The 20005-nt window shown below is 44.7% G+C and overlaps 1 long non-coding RNA gene across 1 annotated transcript in view; it reads left to right on the forward strand.

The window, feature by feature from the left end:
- LOC135904320 (uncharacterized) overlaps positions 1–17948 on the forward strand; it is a 115050-nt gene extending 97102 nt beyond the window's left edge. Inside the window, exon 4 of the long non-coding RNA XR_010565094.2 lies at positions 17867–17948. This is a non-coding gene — a long non-coding RNA (uncharacterized lncRNA). The remainder of the gene's footprint in view (positions 1–17866) is intronic.
- Positions 17949–20005: the final 2057 nt, after the last annotated feature.

Genomic DNA, 20005 nt, shown 5'->3' on the forward strand with positions numbered 1-20005 from the left:
ACAAAAATCCCGTATTTAATGAACTATATTCGGTCTTGTGCAAAGCGTGCTCAACTAACCAGAACATCATAATATGCTGGGTCCCTGGCCATAGGGGAATCAAAGGTAACGTTCTGGCGGACGAGATGGCCACGTCAATCACATTGCAAGCTGTTAACCCTGCCGCTGCAGTGCCTGTAACAGATCTGAGGCCTTTCTTGCGAAGGAGGCTGCGAGATCACTGGCAACACATGTGGGATGCGGAAACGGATAATAAGTTCCACCTGATAAAACCACAGTTAGGATTTTGGCCGTCTACTACAAAATCGCGCCGAACGGATGTCCTATTCTGTCGTCTCAGAATAGGACACACGTTTGGCACCCACAATTTCCTACTCACCGGAAGTGAGCATCCAGCCTGTGGGAGATGCGGAGAGAGGCTGACCGTCCTCCATGTCCTCCTGGAGTGTCGGAAAGCCGAATCTGACAGAAAGAAACATTTTCCGTTAACATACCGGCAGCATATTCCCCTTCATCCTGTAATGTTACTCGGCCCAGAACCGCTCTTCGACACTAACGCAGTCCTAAGTTATCTGAAAGATGTTGTGTTGCATGTTGTTAGCCCAACATGTTCGTAGCGTCTCCTCTATTCAGAGGATGGCGCTGCGATAGTTTTTTCGTGTAGCACGTGCCTCTAGGCCCTTGTGTTCCAAGGGCTCTGGCGAGGCAACAGTGCTCCAGGCATTTTTACCATCTCATATATTTTCTATTCTGCATCATTCTTTTGCGATGGATTTTAATGTTCGTAGTATTCGTCATCTGTCATCGCCATAATTTTATAACAAGTTAATTTTACGCACTTTACAGCGAATATTTTTAGGCCACTTTACAGCCAAGTTACATGTTCCATAATACATCGTCAACATTACCACTTGTCATGGCGCTCTTTGGCCAAACCTGGCCCTTGCGCCTCAAAAAACCACACATCATCATCATCATCATCCTCTACATGTGCTACCTATTTCACAGCTGTGCCTCACCTTCCATCTACCCAAACAGCATTACCGGCTGTGATCGCTTATCGAAGCATGGATGAATGTTGGGGTGGAGTGATTCGAACAGGTATTCTATTTGTCTCTTCAAATTCTTTGCAAATATTGCTGTTATTATAATTCATATGTGTCTTTAGTATCTGGTTTTTAATAGTTCCCTTCTAGAATCCTCACCATCAGCTCCTGCTATTCTAATGTATACCTGCCTTTAAGCCCCGTTTCTTGTAGTTCTTTTGTACTTGTGGATGTAGTTGATAGGTTCTTAATTCTTGTTGTACAGAAGGCTAAAATGCGAACTTACGGCACTTTTTCTTCCTTTGATAATCTACAGCACCGTAATGTGTTCAAGAAATGTAACATAACACGGGCTCTGGTGCAGGAGAAATTTAAGAGCAATATAGAGTATTTATTTCAAGCACTTATTATTTTTGAAAAACTCAAGGATATAGGAGCACAAGAAAGAAAATATTGAACTAGAGAAACATGGGTTCCCCTCATAAGTCTGGTAATAATGTGACTTCCTTTCACTGCAAAGATACTGGTACTCGCATACAAGGTTTGAGACATGAAAGCTGATACCCGTCGCATTTCTCAGTGCTTATTTGCCACACTGACGAATGTCAAAGGCAGCATAGGTTTCATGCACACATTGGTTGTATTACACCTTTTCAGTATTGCATTTCTCAAACACACGGGTTTGCAGCAGTGCTTTAAATAGCAGATGTATTTCCTAATTTTCAGAATTTGTTAGTGCAAGAGCAACGCTACAGATCGTGTAAAAATAATCTTACAGACTATATGTCCATGGATGCGTGCTTCTTCTGATGACGTAGCAGTGCCATGTGGTCAGGGGATGAATGTCTATTTCAGATTTAAATATTGGCTTCCAGGCTTGGGTTAGTCTCCTACACTGAGTATTCTAGGTCAGAGCCCAGTTACTAGAGGAAAGTGAATTAAATTGGGAATTATAAACATCAAAAGATCTTGTTCGGGACTCTAATGTAACAATCAGCAAGGTTCTTTGTGCATTCATTTCCAGATTTGCGAGAATATATTTTGACTGGTTTCATTAATGCAAGAACAAATATTTGTTTATTCTCATGCTAGAGTTGGCTGCCCCCATTCGCATACAACCACTTTACAGGCAAAAAATTAAGTGTAGTAATAGGCTGTTTTTTGGTTTTGCGCCCTCAGTGTTAAGGGATGCAAACGGTGACATACAACAGAATGCAGAAATATGTCTAAGGAATGCAAGCAGGGCATGGGGCTTTTTAGGGAGATGCTTGCGTGTGCTATTTATAAAACTCCCTATGGTATGCCTCAAGGCATTTTGTAACCCTTTGGTAGAAACACTGACACCCACTTATTAAGGGGAAATGCTCCTCGAAACAACTTTTCTAAGTTTTATGTAGATTTGAATTGTCATTGGTTTTTGTGTAGCTGGTATTCTTTAGTTATGTCCTACATAGTGGCAACATATTTTTATGGGCACTTGTGTATAAAAGTTTCGCAAATAGTTTCATGCCGTATCTTATTTAGCTAGTTGTATACCGCAAAGTGGCGATACCTATCCAAACAGCTTGTACACTTACTGGAACTATGCAAAAGATATTAGGCCACTTTAAATAATTTTTACAGATTGCAATTTCAATTAGATATTGGTATTCTGCTTATCTTGAAGAGTATGTATGCCAAATTTAATTTGTATAGGACAATTATAAGTGCACAAGGTCATTCTCATGCTATTGTGAGCAAAAATTATTGAAGTGTTCGCAATATTTTTTTTCAGAGTACATGAGAGGTATGCAAGATTAGTAGGCAGGTCTGCCTGCCTGCCTACTAATCTTGCATACTTCTAGTAACATTACTTGCTGTGTGAATAGATATCGGCACCTTGCAGTCTACAGGGAGCTCAGTTAGCTGCAGCACACTGCTTTTTGTGAAAATGTAATACACCAGAACGTGCCCGCAAATATCACTATGTATTTTGCCGTTGTGTAGGACATAACTCAAGAAGCAGCTAAACTAATGGAATATATGAAATCTGCATGCAGAACTCTACAATTGGGTCTCCTTTCAAACCTCTAGTACAAATAATAAAAATATTTCGAGTAATATTCAATCAGCAAAACGTTCCCCTTGCTACAGTGACCTACAACATAGCGACGCAAAGCTTAAGGCAAGTCCTCTTGTCGAAGCGAATCTGGGCTGTCTTCCCAAGGGCTTCTGTTAAAGACGGTGAATTTTCCTGCATTTGCCAGAAGTGCAATACTAAAATGTTTGTGAATGTGCAATTGGTATTGGCACACTAACACAATAAAAGACAGCTCTGTGAAATGTAGACTTGAGACCAGTGGCGTAGCTAGGTCGTCTGGCACCCGGGGCCCATAGGTCTTCTGTCACCCCCCGCAGGGGCGTCTGCATCAGCAGGCGTTTGGTGTGTTGCGACACCACGTACCCGAGCACACGAGGGTTGGACCCTCCCGCGTGTAGCCGTGCGCGGCTTAGCCGTGTCGGGGGAAAAGCGGATCCTGGGGGTTGAGCCAATGCCGGGTGTTTGCACCTTTACAGCCCCTCGGCGGCTGCAACACACCCCTTTGGCCTCGGCTTCACGTAGACGGCACCCCCGGACTGACCCACCCGGGGGAAATCGGCAGTCGCCTCTTCCTATCTCTTCCTCTCGAATCTTCGTCTTTATCTCTTACTTTTTTACCTTTCCTGTCTTCTCCTCTCTTCCATTTACTTCATTCTCCTCGGCGGCAAGAGTTAACCCTGTGTGGTTATCCAACCTTGGGTACACCATATTTGGTTATAGTGGCGGCGTACGGCTGACGTCGTGCAGACTTGCATGCAAGCTCTGCCGCGTCCCCTCGTTGGGCTCCGTGGTGGGCGGTCGGCGCTGTTGCCGAATCTTTATATATTTCATGGAAACTTCTTTCCCCAAACTTCCTGATCGCCCTCAGAAACGAGGGCGCACCGAAGATCTCTTTCAATTTTTCGGACGACGAGTCCACAACTTTCCTCGATTCCACGTGATTCACTCAGAAAAGCCAGACAAACTAGTGCGATCCATTTCACCCTTCCTTGTTTCCATGTCTGTGACCGAAGTTTTCGGTACAGGATATAAGATGTCGAGAGTGTCAAGTGGTGATCTCCTTTTGGAGCTCCAAAATCAGAAGCAGTATGAGATGCTACCGAAACTTGTGTCATTTGGGGGAGACCCAAGTAACAGTAACCCCGCACCGTACCATGAACACAAGCCGCGGTGTTGTCTCGGACGATGACTTGCTGGAGCTCACGGAGGGCTTCAGTGACCAGAACGTTATCAATGTTAAAAGAATTAAGATCAGGCGTGACAGCAAAGAAATCAAGACCAAACACCTTATATTGACTTTCCGCTCAAGTATTCTGCCCGAGTCTGTAGAGGCCGGGTACATCAAGCTCCGTGTTAGGCCATATGTGCCAAATCCGCTTAGATGTTTCAAATGCCAACGCTTCGGTCACAGTTCGCAGAGCTGCCGAGGCCGTCAAACCTGTGCGAAGTGCAGTGCACACGAACATACTTCTGAAGCTTGGGTGAACACTCTCCATTGTGTAAACTGTGAAGGCGAGCACGCCGCATACTCGCGGTCGTGCCCGTCCTGGAAAAAAGAGAAAGACATAGTCACAATCAAAGTAAAGGAAAACATATCATTCAAAGAGGCACGCAGGCGGGTAGCATACTTACCAAATAAAAGCTTTGCCGAAGTGGCGCGTCAGGGGGCAGCGTCACAACGGCCTCCGGCGGCTGTCCGACCCACGGGCAGTGAGTCGGCAGCTACGCCATCTGCCCCCACGGCGGTTGCAGCTAGCGCTGCTCCGTCAACCCTGAATGAGGGATCATCGACCCCGAAGGTTGGCGCAGCCGAGGTTGCCCCGGCCTCCCCGGCCCCTTCCTGCGCTGGCAACAGCCGGCGCAGCCAAATTCCTCAGGGAGCCCCATCGACCTCCGGGCTGGTGGGCGCAGGGGTCTTGCCCTCCAAGGCGGGACCCTCTCTAGTGACTTCTCGCTCGCAAGAGCACGTGTCCGGCGCCTCACACGAGGCAATGGACACTACACCTACCCTCAAGGCGCACCAAGCGCCTAAGGAGCGGCGAGGCTCACTCGAACGCTTCAGAAAGAGCAAAACCCCGATTACAGGGCCTCGAAAGAGCTCTGTAATCTAAGGCATCTTTCCGTTTCCGTACACACAGCACCAACTTACTTTAAATATGGATACACAAATCATACAATGGAACGTCAGAGGTCTTCTTAGAAACCTTGATGATGTGCAGGAAATCATCCACCAACACAATCCAAAAGTGCTGTGTTTACAGGAAACACACTTAAAATCCAAACACACAAACTTTCTCCGACAGTACATAACTTTTCGCAAAGATCGCGATGATGCCGTCCCATCATCGGGTGGTGTGGCGATTGTCACGCATAAAAGTATAGCATGTCAACCTTTACAGCTACGAACGCCCCTTGAAGCAGTGGCAGTGCGAGCTGTTTTGCTAAACAAACTTATCACTATTTGCTCAATTTATATACCCCCACACTACAAACTAAGTTACCATGAATTTCAGTCCTTCATAGATGAATTGCCAGAACCTTACGTTGTACTTGGGGATTTCAATGCGCACAACAGCCTGTGGGGTGACTCTCGTATAGATGCGCGAGGTCATCTTGTTGAACAGTTCCTATTCTCTTCTGGTGCATGCCTGCTGAATAAGAAGGCACCCACATATTATTCTCTCGCCAACAGAACATTTTCATCAATTGACCTCAGCCTAGTTTCCCCGTGTATACTGTCTGAAATCGTATGGGAAGGTATGAACAATCCTTGCGGGAGCGACCACTTCCCCATACTGATAAGAACATCTAAAGAAAACGAATATCCTCCACAAGCTCCTAGGTGGAAGATAGACACAGCCGACTCGCAGAAATTTCGAACTCTCTCTAGGATCTCATGGGCTGACCTGTCTTCTTTAGAAATTGATACTGCTGTGGATTATCTTACAGCATTCACAATAGATACCGCATCAAGATGCATATCCGAAGTAAGTGGTTTGGCATGCAAACCACGTGTACCGTGGTGGAACAGTGAATGTCGGACCGCCCGTAAGAATCAGAACAAGGCGTGGGGGTTGCTGCGAGCTTCTCCCACCGCAGAGAATCTTGTCAACTTTAAAAAAATAAAATCCCAAGGTAGGAGAACCCGCCGGCAGGCCAGAAGAGAAAGCTGGCACAAGTTTTTATCGAGCATTAACTCCTTTAGGGATGAGGCCAAAGCCTGGAACAGAGTTAATAGGATTAGAGGGCGAGAAACACATTCACTCCCCCTGGTAAACATACAGGGCGATATACTGCAAGACCAGGCAGACTCACTTGGGGAATATTTTGAGAGCGTGTCAAGTCAAACAAATTATACACAATCCTTTCTGAAATACAAACAAACAGAAGAACGTAAGCCATTAACAAGAAAAGGGCGAGAGAATGAGCCTTACAACCGTCCTTTTAGTATTGCTGAATTGAGAGCTGCCTTGTGCGCATGCAAGAGCTCCGCACCAGGATCGGATGGAATCATGTATGAAATGCTCAAAAATTTACACACGGATACGCAAGTTACACTACTCGCACTTTTCAACACCATCTGGAATGCAGGGTACCTTCCAATGGCGTGGAAGGAAGCCATTGTGGTCCCTGTTTTGAAACAAGGAAAAGACCCTTCCTCAGTGGCAAGTTACCGCCCAATAGCCCTCACAAGTTGCATTTGTAAGGTGTTTGAAAAAATGATAAATCGGCGACTCATCTTTTTCCTTGAACAGAGCAAAATGCTCGATCCTTATCAGTGCGGCTTCCGAGAAGGGCGCTCCACAACTGACCATCTTGTACGTGTAGAAGCAAATATCCGGGACGCATTTGTACACAAGCAGTTTTTCTTATCCATATTCCTCGACATGGAGAAGGCCTATGACACAACGTGGCGCTACGGCATCTTAAGAGACTTGTCAGAAATGGGCATTCATGGCAATATGCTAAACATAATAAAAAACTACTTGTCCAATCGTACATTCCGGGTAAAAGTCGGCAATGTACTGTCGCGTCCTTTCATACAAGAAACTGGTATACCCCAGGGAGGCGTGCTTAGCTGCATGCTCTTTATCGTGAAGATGAACACGCTTCGTGCTTCATTACCCACGACCATTTTCTATTCTGTCTATGTGGACGACATTCAAATAGCTTTTAAGTCCTGTAACCTCGCAGTGTGCGAGAGACAGGTACAGCATGGCTTGAACAAAGTATCAAAATGGGCAGAGAAAAATGGATTTAAAATCAATCCTAACAAAAGTTCTGTTGTTCTTTTTACACGAAAGAGAGACCTGATCCCGGATCCTTGCTTAGAACTGTGTGGACACCAAATACCTGTAAACAAGGAGCACAGATTCCTAGGTATTATACTTGACGGTAGACTCACTTTCATACCACACATTAAATATCTGAAAGAAAAATGTCTAAAAACAATGAACCTAATGAAACTTCTATCTAAGACTACGTGGGGTAGTGACAGAAAGTGTCTAATGAATATCTATAAGAGCCTCATCCGGTCACGATTAGATTATGGTGCCGTGGTATATAACTCTGCCGCCCCGAGCGCGCTAAAGATGCTAGACCCTGTTCACCATCTAGGTATCCGCTTAGCCACAGGAGCTTTCAGAACGAGTCCCCTACAAAGTTTATATGCAGAGTCGAATGAGTGGTCACTCCATATCCAGAGAACATACATAAGCCAAACATATTTTTTGAAAGTACACTCTAATCCCGAACATCCCTGTTTTAACACCATTAATGATATGACATATGCTACACTGTTTCGTAATCGTCCTACTCCTCGAGCTCCGCCTAATGCATCCAGCCAAGCTGCTACCTCCTTGGGAGTGGCAGCTCATACAATGCGATATATCTTTCATGCAAGTTACAAAACACGCTTCAGACATTGAAATCCAAATGAATTTCCGGGAACTCCAGCACAAACACTCCTGCACGGAGTTCTACACAGACGCATCGAAGTCACACGACGGGGTGTCCTATGCAGCCGTCGGTCCATCCTTCTCGGAATCCGACGTACTGCATCCGGAAACTAGCATCTTCACGGCTGAGGCATACGCAATATTGTCGACCGTGAAGCATATAAGGAAATCAACACTCAAAAAATCAGTTATATATACGGACTCCCTAAGTGTTGTGAAGGCTTTGATATCGTTCTGTAAGCACAAAAATCCTGTTATAATTGAACTCCATTCCGTCTTATGTAAAGCATATGTATCTAACCAGCATGTGATTATATGCTGGGTGCCAGGTCATAGGGCCATCGAAGGTAATGTTCTGGCGGACCAGATGGCCACGTCAGTTGCATGGCATTCTGCTAATCCCACCGCTGCAGTTCCTGTCACAGATCTGAAGCCCTTCTTACGGAGGAAACTACGGAACCACTGGCAACGCCAATGGGACGGGGAAACAAATAATAAGCTGCACGTGATAAAGCCACAGTTAGGATTCTGGCCCTCCGTAACAAAATCACGCCGAACAGATGTCCTATTCTGTCGTCTCCGAATAGGACACACATTTGGCACGCACAACTATTTACTCACTGAAAATGATCTTCCAACCTGCGGTAGATGCGTGCAGAGGCTGACCGTCCTGCACGTCCTCCTGAAGTGTCGGGAAGCCGAACTTGAAAGAAAGAAGCATTTTCCCTTAGCATACCGGCAGCGCATCCCCCTTCATCCTGTTATGTTACTCGGCCCAGAACCTTTGACACCAACGCAGTTCTAAGGTTTCTGAAAGATGTTGTCTTGCATGTTTTTAGCCCTACATGTTCGTAGCGGGTCCTCTCTCAGAGGATGCCGCTGTGATAGCTCTTTAGTATAGCACATGCCTCTAGGCCCTTGTGTTTCAAGGGCTCTGGCGAGGCAGCAGTGCTCCAAATAATTTTACCCTCCTATATATTTTTATTTTGCATCATTCAACGATGGATAATAATGTTCACAGTATTCGTCATTAGTCATCGCCATAATTTTATAGTACATAGATTTTACGCACTTTACAGCGACTATTTTTAGGCCACCTTACAGCCAAGTCACATCTTCCATAATACATCGTTAACATTACCACTTGTCATGGCGCTCTTTGGCCAAACCTGGCCCTTGCGCCACAAAACAACACACATCATCATCATCAGCTTCTGTCACCCCCCCCCCCCCCCGGGTGTAGCCGGCGTAAAGAGGGATGTCTTCAGACGTATGTGACACCTCCCCCCCTCGACAGGCCCCTTGCACCCGGGGCCCACGGCCCCCCCTATTGCTACGCCACTGCTTGAGACGTGACATTGTTGGACATTTAAATTTTGACTCCATATGTTTATTTGTGTTTTGTACTGAGTGTTTCAGCGCTGACTGCCACTAATTATTGAACATAACTGCTTCATGACAGTGCGACAATTTTCACTAACAGAAATTTATAGCAGCGGCAGGCATTAGAATTACAGTACTCAATAACGGCTACTTTGTAAGACCTCAGACTCCACCAGTTCTGAGATACATATACCCAAAAAGTAATGATCAAATAGATTTCTCTTCCACACAGAATTGTTCCACAAGGCTTACAGAAGGCTTTTCGGCAAATTAATAGCTGAAAGAGCAAAGCATGTTCCACCAAATATGGTGACAAATATTTCAGAGCTGCCAGTCTGAGGACTCCTACAAACTAACAATACCTTCAGCACTGACTATCTTCAATAATGTGATGTCAGCGTTTTGCTGAAATTAATGAAACTTCAATTATTGTGATGTTGTTAAAGAATACATTTGAAATTAACATGCAGTTCTAATCTCTGTCACTTTTGTAAATATTTCCCAATTATTTTTTCAGGCTACAATTTTTGGTAATAATGGTATTCATTGCAGAAAGAGCTAGTACATGGCATTTAATAAAAAAGGTACTGGTCATTGTAGATTTTCTGTCCAGCATTTTGTCTGTTCCACAGCTGTTTCTTGAAATCTGAAATGATGTGCCCATCTCTTTGTTAGCGATAAACAGGGAAATCTGTCAGTATGTTTTGTTTAAAATGGAGCTCATCAATCTAATAGTTAGGCTATTTGCTAATTATAAATTACAACGATAATAGAACAGGACCATAAAAACAGACTGATGCTGAATAATAGCTGTGCCCAGCTACATCCACGCAGCTGTGCCACACAATGTGCATGTGTTCAGGAGAGCCAAATGCCCCAGAGAGAAAGCAACAGTAACTCATTGTTCGTCATCTTGTACAAGCAGATTATGCGCAGGATGTAATTTATGCTCAGTAAATACATAAGTCAGTCATGTGAGGTGTCTCACTTTAGATTGCGAGTCGGAACTTCTTGCAATCTTGCTTGTTTTTATTTTGTTTCCTTTGTGAGCATGAGTGACTTAGTTGCCTTGGCACATATTGTCAAAACTGTTCGTCACTAGGAATCACAAAATTTCAATTGCACATAAAATTCCCAGTTACTGATAAGGTGGACTTCGAGCTTAATTCTCTTCTCTTTCATATGTTTATCTACTAATAGTTTTATCGTTCATTGGAACATATCCATGCAATGCACAGTGGGAACCCAAATTATAAATATCTGTTCTTGCTTTCTACCCTGCTGTACAACATTTTGAAGATACAAAGCAAAACTATAAGCTTGCAATTGTCCCCCATAACCAGAGTTTGAAAAACAAAATTGACATCCTGCTCTGGTGTGAGAGTTGCTTTGAGCACCAAGTGAACTGCGTAGCACCTGTGCTAGAGTACACAACAAAGCAGGAAATCGCACCAGATTGGAATGGCAGTGGTAAGTTGAGAACAGATGTTTTATTTCACGCACCATTAATGTGGCTTATCATCTGCTCCTGTTTTGTTTTGTGGGAACGCATACATTAAGAAGACAACTTTTTGCACCAATCTCACCTTAGCGGGACACCAGAGAAAGGTGGAAATCAAGAACAGGTATTCACACTTTGTTACCCACAGTGTATTATCTGAATGTGTTTCACTCTACAAAAGACTACTGTGGTAGGTAATCATAAAGACAAAGACAAAAGAATTAAAAGAGGTATGTGTCAGTCATCCTTCCATGACCTCCAGTCAGGCACGTACCTAGGGGGGGGGGGGGGGCCGGGGGGGCCCGCCCCCCCCCCCCCGAAATCAAGTGGCATACCCCCCCCTCCCCACCCACGCCACCACTCCTCACACATTCCTAAAGCGCCACCAGATGAGACTTGACAGCTGTTCATCGGTCAGCATTATGCTGCCTTCTTCACTCGTTTTAGACGGCAGTAGTTATCGGCACCTCTTGTAATGTGAAGGACAGTTTTCTCATAGATTCCGCACCCCCGCGATGAACTCGCGATGCGTTCAGTTGTCACCATCTATTTAACCGTCACGCGCATATCTGTTGCTTTTGTTAGTTCAACCTTCTTTGTTTAGGCTGATCCTGGGATCACGAGAGGGATGCGGTTGTTACTCAGTTGGTCTGTACTCTCATGGAACGAGTTGCGGCCGGAGAAAACGCCAATTGCGTTTAACTTTTCCCTTTACTTCATTATTTTCTTGAGTTACGGCTGGCCGCGACGCTGGCAGATGCCCGGAACCATATACACGTGATATGGGTTAGATAAGGTGGGAAATAAAATAATGTGAAAGAGCGTCCATCATGAAACCCTGCAATAACCCTTAAACCAATAAGCAAGATGACTGTCGCCCGTTACCTCGTCCGTTTTTCCCTAACTGTATAGCACTTTTCGTGCAAAATTGGCAACTGGAAACAAAAATCGCAAGGAGTTGAGAAATTAAGCGATATACTAAGAGAGAGAGCCAAGGCAACAACCAAACTGCAAGCAAAAGCGAATAATAAAAAAGTTAAGCGTTGTTTATGATACTATTTATGGATCAACATCTTTTTATTGAAAAAGGAAGTAGAGAAAACGCCGCCGGAAGTGGAGAAGAATTACTTGTTTTGAATGACGCTTCTACAGTTATCGGTCGAACCGCCTCACGTAGCCACTTCCATGCTGTGCTTATGTGGGTCTTTTTCTAACCTTTCGCGGTGAGCGCAGTACGTATAGAATCGCAGAGTCCTGCGCTCTAGGCGGTTGTATGGGACTGGCGGCCGCACAGCGTTACGCAATTCGCGGAACTGTCAAAACTGATCAACAAGGCGAAAATAACTGATATTCGAAACTAAAACATGAGAAACACTGAAGAAGCCGTAAAAATGAAAGCAGCCTGAAATCAGTAAAAAAGAAACCTGGTGTAGGACAAACCATGATGTATGCACTAAAAGATAAAAAGGGGAATATCATCAGCAATCTTGAAGATATAGTAAAAGCAGCGGAAAAATTCTAAGCTGACCTGCATACAGTCCCAAGAGGAGTCACGATACCTCACTTAGAAACAGTAATGAACAGGATACAGAAACTCCTATTTCACAGAAACCACATTTGAAACCCACAGAAACCCAGAAACCCACATTTGACAGCTTCTCCAGAGTATAAACACCTGGCAATTCCCTGGCATAGCGAATCTTGTTACACAAAGATGCTTGAGGTCTGCCTCACCAAATTACGCTGCCGCATTCCCTCCCTAAATTTCAATTTATGCAGGTCGGGTTTGGTTCCCTCTCCCCTTTGTTCTCTTTGTGAGAAAGAGGAGACGATACAGCACTTTCTTCTATCTTGCCGCCGCTTTGCTGCGTTAAGAAAAAGATTGTTGGAGATGCCCTTTCGAAGAATTGGCCTGGACTTCACAGAACCTGCAATTCTTTTATTCGGGGCGTCCACTTTGGGATTCAGCCACAGGGATGCATGCTTCGCTGTCCAAACATTCCTTACAGAATTTAACGAATGTCCTGCTAAATTCTATTTTTTATTACCTTTAAAATAATTATTCCTCATTCAACAGCACCTTCCTGATTTTATGTTAGCCGGTAATTCAACCCTATTCAATGCTATCCGCATAGATATTAGGAAATTTATGCTCTATATTATTTTGGAATAATCCACCCATTTCTTGGCCAATCCCCCATCGTAGGTAGGAGCCACACGTGCCAAAGGCTACAACAACAACACCAACAAAGGAACAAGAGATCAGGATCGCCAGTCGGCCACTAGAGACTGTGAAGGAGCACGTTTACCTAGGCAAATTAATCACAAGCAACCCTGATCATGAGAAGGAAATTCACAGAAGAATAAAAATAGGTTGGATCGCATACGGCAGATATTGCCAGCTCTTGACTGGAAGCTTACCATTATTATTGAAAAGTAAGGTGTGCAATCGGTGCATTTTGCCAGTGCTGACATATGGGGCAGAGACTTGAGAGCAAGTTAAGGACCGCGCAAAGAGCGATCGAACGAAGATTCCTAGGCATAACGGTAAGAGAGAGAAAGAGCGGTTTGGATCGGAGTGCGAACGGGTATAGACGATATTCTAATTGACATCAAGAGGAAAAAATGTAGCTGGGCATGATGATGATGATGATGATGTTGCTGCTGCTGCTGATGATGATGATGATGTTGGAGGTAGTGGGCCCCCCCCGGAAAAACAATCCTGGATACGTGCCTGCCTCCAGTGTATATAGAAACACTTCTTTCTGTATATGTGCCATGCTGTAGAGAGACTTTACGTAACTCAGCCATGCTTTCCAAGTTAAAAATCGGAATAAGGACAATCACAAGAACATTGTATGAGTGATTTGTAAATGTGGCACCTAATATAACTTATTTACGCATGTGCTGAGGGTAGAGATCAGCCAGTGCATAATCTGCTCTTACAGGATAGCTTGTGATGAGTAAAAGAAGCCTTCCTCACATCTTCCTCTTTGTTTCTTTTGGATCTTGGTGCACCATGTGTATTGTTACAGCTGCGTGCATGCAGCTGGGTATAGTTTATGTGTTCTGCATCCTACCTTGTCCTCATTATTCATGTGCTATTTTCGCCGTAACAAAATACAGCTACCTGTGCTACATATTTTGGCAGCGTGTTTGCATAATGGCAAGTTTTGTATTGGTGGTTATTGCAATCTGTGAAATTGTCTGTGTCAGATACTATACTTCGTCTTCGAAATGTATGTTTGTCAACATAAATAAACAATTAGTACAAATTTTGCTGTATTTACTTTTGTAATATCTGATTGAAGCTTTTATACACTGTTGCATGTTGTATGTCAATAAAATTGATGCACAACTTTTTAATGTGGTATTTTTCAGATCAATTTTCAACTGACGCTAACACGCACAAGTTGAGGGGGAAAAGTGCCAACAAGAGTACCATAAGGTAAGACAGCTGTTCTTACTGTTAGATTGGATTATCAATTGCCAACCAGTTGTTTTCAGCAAGCATAGTAGAACGCATAGATTATGTAATCTAAGTTGGAATATTGTTTTTATTGCACTTGATTATCTGGGTCTCCTTTGTACCTAAGTGCGGCCTTTTTTATTTGTTATGTGTTGCTTACTTGCTTAAAATGTTAAATCGTAAGTTCTAAATAAAAACACGTCTCAAAGAACAGTGAAATAGGTTTAACTTAAAAATGTTTTGACATTAGAGACTTGTGCTGTGCTGAATTGAACTTCTACATGAGTTACATAATATTTTGGGGTCTCATTACGGTTCTGAGTTGCATTGCAGTGTCATGCATATGCACCTGCAGGCCACATATTGGATGTTCATTTAAGACTGTTTTGCTTGGTTGGCTATTGATTCCAGTTTAATGGTAATGAGAACTGTCTTGCTTTCATGGTGATTCTGTGCTGACTGATACATTTGAATTTTCCAGAAGACAACAAAGGGTGATGAAATGTTGACTTCTTGTTGCTAACCTGCAACGTTCTTTTTGGCAAGTTTGCTATGGGTTCTTTCTTATGTGTTGTCTTTTCACAGTAGTCATCTTGAAAACTAGCCGTAGTCGTGGGTACTTACAGCAAAAGTTGGTGACACATTTTGAAAAGCGGCTCGACACTGCCATCCGTGAGTCAAACAACTAACATGGACTAGTTATTTTACTCTATTTGCAAGAGTCCTGCACCATTCACTAAGGGTAACTTGACACACACTGCTGGAGTCATCAGACTCATCAAGAATAGTTACCCGAATCTTTCAGCAGTGGTCATGTGACCCTTTATCTTGAGTCGTCTGACTCATGCAGAATAGTTAACGGACTCCCTCAGCAGTAGTCATGTAACCCTTTTGAGAAGGTTAGGAGACTACTACAAGAGAGTCTGCATGACTATTGTGTGTGGAGTCACGTAACCACCTTGTATCGAGCCCAGATAGTCTCGGGACTCTGCCGAAAGAGAGCTCGGGTGTCTCCCACAAAGTGTGTCGTATACGTGGCGAGTCCAGACTCTCCGAAAAGAGTAAGCGATACTCTTTTTTTTTCTTAGTATGTACCAATAATTACAAATATACATACTGTTCTACGTACCTTTGAATATTTTCCCATTTAGTCCCCACACCCGTTCAGACATTCGTGTTGGAGAAATGCGGAAACACCCGTGTACTTAGATTTAGGTGCACGTTAAAGAAGCCCAAGTGGTCCGAATTTCCGGCGTCTTCCACTACGCCGTGCCTCATAATCAGAAAGTTGTTTTCTTGCTTGGAACCCCATATTTAATTTTAAGACATTCGTGTTGTCCTTTTTTTCATGTCCTTGCGTTAACTGCCCAAAATCATTTGTCCTAAGATGTTCGCGGCATAGCCTAGAGCACTTCACGGGCCTTCGTGCCGGACGCGCTGCTTGAAGCGATTTCTGACGGGTCCGGGCCGGGCTCAGGCTTGAAGCCGTGGGCTTGGGTAAGGCCCGGGCTCGTTTACTGTTCAGCCTAGGTCAGAGCTTCGAAATCACGCTGGAACTCTGCATAGATATAAGGCATTTCGTTGAAGGCTCAAGTGGCAATTTAGAAAAACTAGCTCATCATTAACTTAGCAAGAAAAATGTGAAGGTTTTCTAATCTGCATGCTCCCATTGTTTGTAGAAACCTGTTATAATTCCTTTTGCTGCTACAAAAACAAGTTTTCATTCGAAAGAAAATATTACAATAGAAAACGCTGTTTAGGTGATCTAAATTTTATCAGTTTCGCAATTGGACAATTTCATTGCTGTCGATACAATTAGTTTATTGCAGTTGCGTCATTTTACCACTATTACTTATTGCACCCTAATGACTTTTCCTTTAGGGTCACCACAGTATACATAGATGGCTTGTGCTTTAAGAATAGACGCAGTGTTCTTTCTGGGCCTTCAATTTTTACATGACAAATTTTTCTTTGTATGCTCGCAGGGCTGGTATGGCAGTACATTTCCCACCTTCATTTTTTTTCGTGCACAAATTAGCATAGGCACGTTCCAATTTTGCACCTACCATAAGTTTTTATCTTGCTGTAAGGGTCGTTTTAATCGACAGCAATTAGGTCACTGAAGGGGCGTTCGCGCCACCGCTGTCGGGCTGGCATGGCATTGACGACCATGCATGGCGCGTATGTAGTGTTACTAGGGCTATACAGAGACCTGGATTGCATTTAGCCACAAACGCGTCGAAGCCACGTCACCATTACACAGGGTGTGGAACCAGCCTAGCTAGTGCTGCATCTTTTTCGGCGCAGTGTAACATGGTTGATCACCCTGACACTCCGGGCTATCGGCTTTGCCGGAGCCAGGGCAGCATTTTGGCTTCCGCGGCTGCCTGCAGCGTTGTGCACAGACACATTCGCGTTCCCACGAAGCAGCTGCGCGCTTGCCACACTGCGGTGCATAAACTCTTCTCGGCGGAAAGGACAGTACACGTCAAGCAAAATCTAGCGCTGCCTAAGGCCGAAGGATTTCTCAGATTTCCGTCTTACTGTACACGTCCGCCATCGTGATGTCGGTAGCAGTGACGCCGTTACCGTAATTCCTGGCGCGACAGCGTGTTGATTGCCTGGGTGCTGTTATTGCTATGGTGCTGTTTCTTCCGTGCAGCAGTAGTAGTCTCGCGTGCTACGTCGTGCCGTGCCGCCTCCACGCATTGCTGGAGCACCGTAGCAGGAGCTAGTACGCAACGCTAAATCGTTGTATCGTTGCCACTGTCTCACCTTCAGCTCAAACTGTCAGATATTTTACAAGTGTGCACATTGTTGGGGTTTATAGCATCAGTCTGCTACGCAAGAGTTCCAAATAAGATGTCTCACCAGCAATTAGTAACCCAAGTTTCGCCCCGCTCAGCCTGTTCATGTTAGCTGCAAACGTACCCTCTCGGTGAAAGCTTTTCTGAATGTTTTATTATCACTGCGTGGAGTTTTATTGTAATATCTTAAAATACACCGCCTAAGCAATCTCAGTTTTAAGGCATGCATAGACAAAGTTCCTGAGTCAGGCGTCGACCGCGCCTTTGTATGCCTGGCTTCATACCGTGGGCCCCGGCCAGGCATGGGCAGAAAAATTAGGCGCGCGCAATGATCCAGTATAACCTGACGGTGTCGGCATCGTAAAAACATGTTATTAATTATTTCTTCTTCCGAAGTCGCAATGTGAAACCCAAACGCAACATTTCAGCACGAGTGCAAACGCGACACGCAGTAGTTCGCGTGGGTGCTAAAGTGCAGCGCCGCGTAGCTTTCTGCGTTACACGCAAGCCTAACCTAATATACGAAGTACACTTTGCTTTCCTGTTTACTTCCGCGCCTATAGTATTGAACAGTGATGCTTAACTCATTCCACTGCATTTTTTTTATACTATTTCCTAACAGGCTATTTCAGGGACACCATGGGCTCGTACGACAACCTCGTGCGCCTTATTGCAGGGTTGGCTGCCATCTCCGCAATACTGATTCTCCTGTTTAGAATAAGAGAAAAAAGGTGCCGGACTTCTTCAAGCTTCCAATAAATGTGAAGTCGTGAGCCCTAAGCAAGCTCTGCCTCACTGAAATCATGTTTGCGTTCATTTTGTTGCAATAGCAGTTGTACGGACTGTGGAGGTGCGTTCGCGCGACCACAGCCGCACTCTCGTCTCCTGGATGTCGCATGCGCGAACCGCCCATGAGGTGGTATGAAGTCTCCTGAGACGTGCATTGCGTTTGACTGCATAAATGACGAATTGGCGTTCTTGAATAACATCTGCGTGCTTACTACTCCGTGGTGCGTAGAATGGTGAATATGAAATGGATAGTGAGTTGCCAGGTAAATCTATTTAATCCTTTCGTTGAGAGCTGGCAAGTGCTGACGCCTTTATGTCGGTTTCATCTCATTCACCATCGAGGTGCGATGTTGGTAACGTTGCTGCCGGTGTACGTCATTGAGTCTGCATTGTGAGATGCCTGCTATCTGCCAGGGATGTTCGTGCTGCACATCAGCAGTTATCTCGCGGGTTGTGCTGCGCCATCAAGCTTCGCGTGCTGTTGGGACAGCGTGCGAGCTCAATTACAACGCAAAACATTGCTAACGCTTTCGTTGCTTCGTCCTGTGGCGAAATTTCCAGGTTTTCCTACAACCAAATGCGTTGAAATCGATGTTTTCACGGAAACACGTCTGGTCGGGAGGCAACACGTTCAAAGGACAAAAGACAGTCACTGACCAATAAAAGAATACAAAAACTTGTTTCGGCTACCCTGACCCCCTGACGAGAGCATTGTTCACAACGTAATCAAGGACGTGTGATACAATCTTTATAAGGCTTTAAAATACGAACGCAAGCCGCGCACGTAACTGAATACATTATACGTTATTAGCAATTACTATTGAGTACATGGTCCGGCGTTTCCAAAAGTACCTACCTTGTTTTCCTGAAAGCTACAAAAAACATATGGAAGGTTGGTGTTCTGTCTATCCTGCACCGAAGTAAAAACAATGACTCCTTTCACGCGAATGATGCCAAGTGCATGTTCCTTACAGTTTACAAATCTCCAATAATTTTTAATCCCTGACATATGAGTATTTAAAGAAACGTATTTAGCAAACTGTTCAATTGAAGTTCTGTTTAAAGTTCTTCATTAGATTGAAGTAGATAATCGTAAGGCTGGCTAGAATGAGGCGTTTACATCAAGGAGCACATCGGGGGTTACTTTTTTCGCAAGTACAGAAAGCCCGCGAAATATGAAAGATACAATGTCACTGCGCACCTGTGGCCACCCGTGCGCAATAGCAGCGCCATCAAAGTCTCAATGGAAAAATGCCCCGCAGGGGCGTCTGCGTAAGCAGGCGTTTGGTGTGTTGCGACACCACGTACCCGAGCACACGAGGGTTGGACCCTCCCGCGTGTAGCCGTGCGCGGCTTCGCCGTGTCTGGGAAAAGGGGGATCCTGGAGGTTGAGCCGATGCTGGGTGTTTGGACCCTTAAGGCCCCCGGCGGAGGCAACACAACGCTTCGGCCTCGGCTTCACATAGACGGCACCTCCAGGCTGACCCACCTGGGGGAAATTGGCAGTCGCCTTTTCCTGTCTCTCTCTTCGCACATCATCGTCTTTCCCTCTCCCTTTTAGTCTTTCCTGTCTTCTTTTTCTTCTGATAACGTCCAACATTCCTGGCGGTGAGGGTTAACCTGGTGCGGTATGGCCTACCTTGGTTATAACATATGCGGTTATAGCGACGACGTACAGTTGGCATGGCAGGGCTTGTTTCATCACATACCTTGCTTTGTCCCCTTGTCGGGCTCGGTGGTGGGTGACTGGCATCGTCGCTGAATACTCAACATATTTCATGGGAACTTCCAACCCTTTTTCAACCGATCGTCCCTCTAAAAGGGGGCGCACCGACGCTACATTTCAGTTTTCTCTCAAACCCACTCAGACTTTCCCGAAATTTCACGTTGGGCACAGTGAAAAACCTGACAAGATGGCAAGAACGATTTCACCATTCATTGTGGCGAAGTATCTCACAGAGACCATTGGAGG

Source organism: Dermacentor albipictus, chromosome 2 (assembly GCF_038994185.2).
Source record: "Dermacentor albipictus isolate Rhodes 1998 colony chromosome 2, USDA_Dalb.pri_finalv2, whole genome shotgun sequence".
Classification (NCBI taxonomy): Eukaryota; Metazoa; Arthropoda; class Arachnida; order Ixodida; family Ixodidae; genus Dermacentor; species Dermacentor albipictus.